Source organism: Oryzias latipes, chromosome 22 (assembly GCF_002234675.1).
Source record: "Oryzias latipes chromosome 22, ASM223467v1".
Taxonomy (NCBI): Eukaryota; Metazoa; Chordata; class Actinopteri; order Beloniformes; family Adrianichthyidae; genus Oryzias; species Oryzias latipes.
The window spans coordinates 15,697,792-15,703,791 of NC_019880.2; the positions used below are offsets into that span (position 1 = coordinate 15,697,792).

The 6,000-nt window shown below is 41.5% G+C and overlaps 1 protein-coding gene across 4 annotated transcripts in view; it reads right to left on the bottom strand.

The window, feature by feature from the left end:
* The window catches only part of dlgap2 (DLG associated protein 2), a 144,145-nt gene extending 139,902 nt beyond the window's left edge, over positions 1–4,243 (bottom strand). For 2 of the 4 annotated variants that reach the window (XM_020713719.2, XM_020713718.2), the window contains exon 1: positions 3,572–4,242. The gene's annotated coding sequence lies outside the window, so the exon portion shown is untranslated. Of the gene's footprint in view, positions 1–3,571 lie in introns of all 4 variants that reach the window. The other 2 variants (XM_020713715.2, XM_020713716.2) reach the window with 1 other exon arrangement.
* Positions 4,244–6,000: the final 1,757 nt, after the last annotated feature.

Genomic DNA, 6,000 nt, shown 5'->3' on the forward strand with positions numbered 1-6,000 from the left:
AAGATTCCAATGAAAAGAGAAGCTTCTTCTGAAGAGGAGGCTGTTCAAAGCTTATGTGACACCCCACGTGCCCGGTGCTGGTGCCTGTTTGTAAGGTCTTCAAACTGAGAGGGCCTAAGGGAGACAACTGGACAGCCCTTGAAGCCAAAAACCTTCATCTTTGCAGAGAGAATGTGAACCAACAGTGACTCACAGTTCATGCAAAAAAACAAATAAAAAAATGTGAAACCAGCAGACATTCAGTTTAGCTTAATGTCATAAGTCAAGACACCATCTGCAATGTGACAACTTGGTATTCAGAGCAATGCATCAGTCTTCTCCACATTCCTAAACAGTGCAATGTTTTCCATGCGACTCCAATTGACTTCAGCTGCTTTTGGTTGGTATTTCAGTCAGTTTTAGGGCAGAAAGGGGGACTGGAGTCTGTCCTGGCTGTAATAGGAGAAGGACAGAGTGAGTTTCATGATGTGGGTCATTACTGGCTTAAAGACCCACACCAATAATCTTTTGATCTATTATAAAAGTGTTCCCAGTGGTCTTTTAATTATGATTTTGTTAGTCAAAATAAAAACGTGACGTTTTCTAGGACATAGAAATGTTCTGTTTATATAAAATCTATCCATCCATTATCAGAAAAAAGCAACAAGAACAAGTTAAAAACACCAAAACACCATTTTAATTGGAGATGATCTATAAATCTAAGGTTTCTTTAGGCACAAATGTTATTTGAATACTACAATGATTTTAAAATGTTTGCTATTTTCATTTAAAATCTCCATTTACTGCTGAATCCCCTGCTCATTGTCAGAGGTTTCATGGAGTTTACACATATGGTAATGACATAAAGTAGTATGTCAGTGTGCTGATTGCAATCATCTCCCTGCTCTCTGTACCTGTCAAGACGGAGATGATGGGCTGTGGGATTCCTTCAACGCTGTCGCTTTTTTTTTTACACAGATTTTCTTTGAAGTTTTTGCGAGCTTCGGCGCTTGAGCTTCCATGAATATTGCTGTCAAAAGCTGCTGTTGTGTTGCTGTCCCAGATAACTAATGCCAAAACTGCAAAAAATCTGCTCATCCATCTGTGCATTTTCTTTCACCCAACACTAATATAATAGGCTTTTTGGTTAAGTGCATCACTAAGAGACAAATAAATCTGCTTTATGGTCTCCACCAAACCAAATATGCTGCAAAAAGGCACGTTAAGCAGCTAATAAAAAAACACCTCGAGTCCCAGTCTCGGTCTCAGCTCTTTTCTGCTTCCCTCCTGGAAGACACCAGACCAGCAGATCCAGGTGTCTGTCGAGACAATCTCCTGCACTCACTGTCATTGTCAGCCAGGTTAATACACACTCTGAGCAAGAAATTAACACCCACCAAAAGGCTAAGTGGGGTAAACTTTGGGTATGGCAGAAAAATAGATTGGGGTCACTGACCATGTGACCTGTGAATCATTTGAAATTACAGTGCTGGGTCCTCATGTGTACCAACTGAGACTAATCTGACCCTCACTGTCCATCACACCTGTCATGACATCAAGCGGTTTTCTCATCCAAGCAGTCTGTCCAAGTTGTACAGAGAGAAATATATATCAGTTGAAATATAAAAACAAATAAATCTATTCAAGTTTCAATTAAAATTTCAAAAAAAAAATCAGTTGCATAATACCCTGTTAATAGTAGGAGCATTCTACAGTTAAGATACACGCATTAAGGCAGACATCATTTGCTTTTCAGGGCAGCGCGGTGGTTAGAAAGCCCTGGTTTAAATGATCAGTTAATTGGCAACTTTAAGTTGCCTTTAGGTGTGCATGTGAGTGTGTGGCCCTGACCACCTGTTCAGAGTGTACCCCACCTTCACCCAACAGCTGGATTTGCTCCAGCAACCCTGTGACCCCAAAAGGGATTCAGTAGGTTCTGAAAATGGATAAACAGATGGGAAAAATGTGGTTTTCTGGTTGCTAATTATTTGCATTGTACTTCCATTTGACAGATAAACCATACAGATTTGGACCCCACCTTTATCCATCTATAGTCATTACCCAACCCTGTGCCCACGACACAAACGTCACAAACTCTAAACTTTGTCATGAAGTGACCACTTTAAAAGCTTTGGTAAATCTGGATTTAAAATGACTTTATTTTTTAGGAAGTAATAAACACTTAAGTAACCACTTAAACAAATCTGGTGCAAAGAGCAGGCAAGCAGAAAAAAGCAGAAGCAAAATAAATAACAACAGTTTGTGTTTAAACTAATAAATCCCAAACTGGCATGTTTGACATGGTAACAACCAGTTAAACATCATTCTACTCATTACTTGAGCTAACTCAGTTACACATAAACAAACGTTAATGTAATTACACCCTCAAATGCCAGGATACTTGCTGTACCTATATTTAATCCTTATTACTGGAACATGCATATAATGCAGTTCACTTCTCACACTTACAACATGCTGACTCTGAATCCTGGCAGGTTTGCTACAAAGTTAGACATCCCAGTCAATATAACAGTGATAATATCTATGACTGTCCCCAAAAATAAGATCATGAGCAAAGAAGTGACTTTGAATGACGAGCATCTGTTCAAAACCTACCAACTGATTTATGAAGAGCCTCCTGAATCAAGCCTGCAATGTCTGAGGCTGAGTACAGCTCTGGCTCTCTGTGCATTTGGTGGGAGAGAGTCTGCAGTGCAGCAGTGAACATGAAAATTCAAAGCATCTCCTCTGGCTTTGACTGGCTGCAGTGCTAGTGCACCTCGCAAAGGAGCCAGACGCTCACCGGGGAAACGGGAACCCCGGGACCTGAGAGTGAATGACCCCGCACAGCTGAACGCCATTCGTTACAAGACGGAGGGACTGTGTCCTGGAAGCGGGTGTGTGCCGCTGACGTGTGCGTCCACGGAGAGGTGACGGGCGCCAATTGTTGAAAGAAAAACACATCAGATGACAGTGCAAAACATGTGCGCACGCACTGTCTTTTTCATTTTATACCATGAGTGAAAAGCCCTTGATTCATAAAACGCGCACAAGCTGCCCACGCAGAGCTCGCCCCCAAGACTTTTCATTAGACACATAGAGCCACCCACACACAAGTGTGCGCATCACACACACGCATACACAGAGAGTTTCCTCTCTTCACAGAGCTGCAGCAGAGCCTCTAAGCTCTCACCTTCGGAGGTTTATTCTGCTTTCATTTGAAAATAAATGTGTCAAAAACACTTTACTTTTTAAAGAAATGGAGCAGGTACCACCCCCTAATGCCTGACCCATCTAACATTACATGAAGGGAGCAAACAGAAAACAAGAAACATTTCCAACTTGCATGGCAAAAAGGATCACATGCAGATTTCTATGGCAAAACTAACCCTAAAAAGACCCAAAAAAAAGCACAAAATTGCACTTGCACCAACACCCTTATTGTATGCTCGGTTGTTTCGCAGTCAACTTCTGTCAGAATAATTCCTCCTAATTGAACATGTCAACTCCCCTCAGGGAGAAACAGGTGGAGATGCTCCTCCTCACCAAAGACATCAAATGCAGAATGAAAACATCAAGCAACAGAACTTACCTCATCCAGTCTAAAAGCAGGAGGCATCTAAGAGTACATTGATCTCTGTCATCCCACGACAGCAGGGGCTCAGCCTGTCATACGCGCACGAGATGTTGGATGGGAGGACTTCTTTAGCGCTCTCATCTGTCCTGTGACTTTTCCAGTCACGTTAGTCCTGCGACGGCAGGCAGATGAACGGCAGAAGAAGGATGGCTACAGGGGGGTGGGGGTGAGAAGGAAGGTTGGTGAGATGACAGAGATGCTCGGATCTCCTCTGCTGAGATGAGCTGCGAGCGCACTGTGAGGACCATCCACTGCAGCAGAACAGAGCGGAGCGCAGCGAAACAGAGAGAGGAGGGAAGAGGGAGGCAGGCGAAACGAGCATTTACTGCTGCTGGTTCCAACGGCTTGGCAGGAGCAAAAATCTGGGACTGGAATCTGGATCACCTCCTGTCCTGCAGTGCTTATTCACCAGATGAAGAGTAATGGAGACAATTGCGGGGCAAATAGAGAAAGGTACGAGAGCAAGGGGTCATTTGTTCAAGCTGAATTTCCTACCATCCCATTCTGCCACCATGCTATTTTCCCCCTCTTTCCTCTTTCTTAGCGCCATAAAAAACTATTAATCTGATGATATATCAAAACTCTTCCCAGCACTGTGACCCTAACACCATAGATGATGGCTATCTTAGTGTGTCCTACTGTTTCTTTTATCTCTATTTTTTTCTTGCACTTGCCATGCTTCCACTCCAATAAAAATGTGGTTTTTTTACATGTTTTTGTAGCATTTTTTTCTCAAAGAAGATTTCAATTAAAATTGCATTTCTGAGTATTTTTTATTAAAATTGTGGTGAATCAGGAGGAGAAAAAGTTTGAAAAAGCTTGCAATTGTTATGTACAAACTACAATTGGCAGGTCACAAGCTCCATTCCGATGTAGACAAATAGATCCATGTGTACGTCTTCGTTTTCCTCGTCTAAGTTGGCATTTGGTTGCAAACTGTTTGGCTGGATAGCTCCAATATTGCTCACCTTTTTTGTTGCACCGCTAATTTTAGCCTGTGGTTGTGAGGGGCTGTAAGCTAGTGGGAGAGCATGTAAACAAAGGGATGATGGGAAATGAGTGCGGGCTCACTCTGCACCAACAGCCCCACCCAGAACTCTGAGGTAAATTCCTGATCGACTATTACAACTCTTAGCAACAGAGAGGGGAAGGGGGCCGGGATTGCTCTGTGCCAACAATCTCCACCCAGAAGTTAGATAAACTAACAATCAAGTACTGTGGCTCTGCAGAAACTATGTCCTAAAAAACGACAAAGGTTTTTTAAATATTGGCTAAAAACGATATAATCATAACTGAAACACTTTTACAATAGATAAAAAGATGTTCAAAGTTGGACTATAAGTCAGAAAGGGGATGAGAATGGCACATTTGATCTGACTACAATCCAAAAAATGACTCACAAAAGTTAATCAACAGGTAAACCATGCAGATTTCTAGAAACAAGCCTTTCCAACGCTTGTTTAGTGCTGATTTGATAGGCAAAAAGCTCCAGCAATGTGGGATATTTAGCCGTCAATCAATACCTATTATCTAGCAACTGGCCCCATGGCCTGAGTATTTGTTGCTTGCTCTAACAGCGGAACAGGCTTTTAGCTCGAGTCCTTCAGCCCCAGAAGAGCTCAAGGTCGCTTGGCAGAACATCTTGCAGGCAGCCCAAATCCTTCCATGATTAACAGCGACAGACAGGATGGAGAGGACGTCAATCCAGATCTATAGTCTCGGCCAAGAGAGCCGGCCGGCCAGACGCCCCGCAATCTGACAGGGCAGAACCAGGTAGAGCAGGGATTTATGAGTCTGATTAAAAAGAAAAAAAGTCCTGCTTTTCAGAGAGGTGCACACATGCATGAGACTGATATTATTATCCGTCTCAATAGAGTAGCAAAAATTAAAAGACAGCAGGGGAGAACTTACAGAGAAGAATTGGGCTTTCTGTGATATGATATATATATATATATATATATATATATATATATATATATATATACAGTATATGCAATGGTCAAATCCTAATCAGAATAAAAAAAATTAATCTCTTTAGATTTGTATAGAGGTGTTAAGGAACTGAACCCCAAAATTCAGTTCAAATCAGGGTCCAACAGTAATTACTTCTTCAAAGAAAATGGAAATAGTTGCATTAGACTGTGTCAGGTAATCAAAAAGTCATTAGGTTGCAGCTGAATTTAAATATTTATCACAAAGAGTAAGTAAACGGAAAACAAGCACAAAACTTATTTTAGTCCAATATAATTGATCTGTAAAATGTCAGCAGCATATTTTAGGCCAGGATTAGACTTTTTTTTAAATTATCATTGAAATACCTCGGTTAGGCATTGTATTCCCTTCTCGGGTGATCATTTTCTTTTTTTTAATTCCAAGTTAGCTTT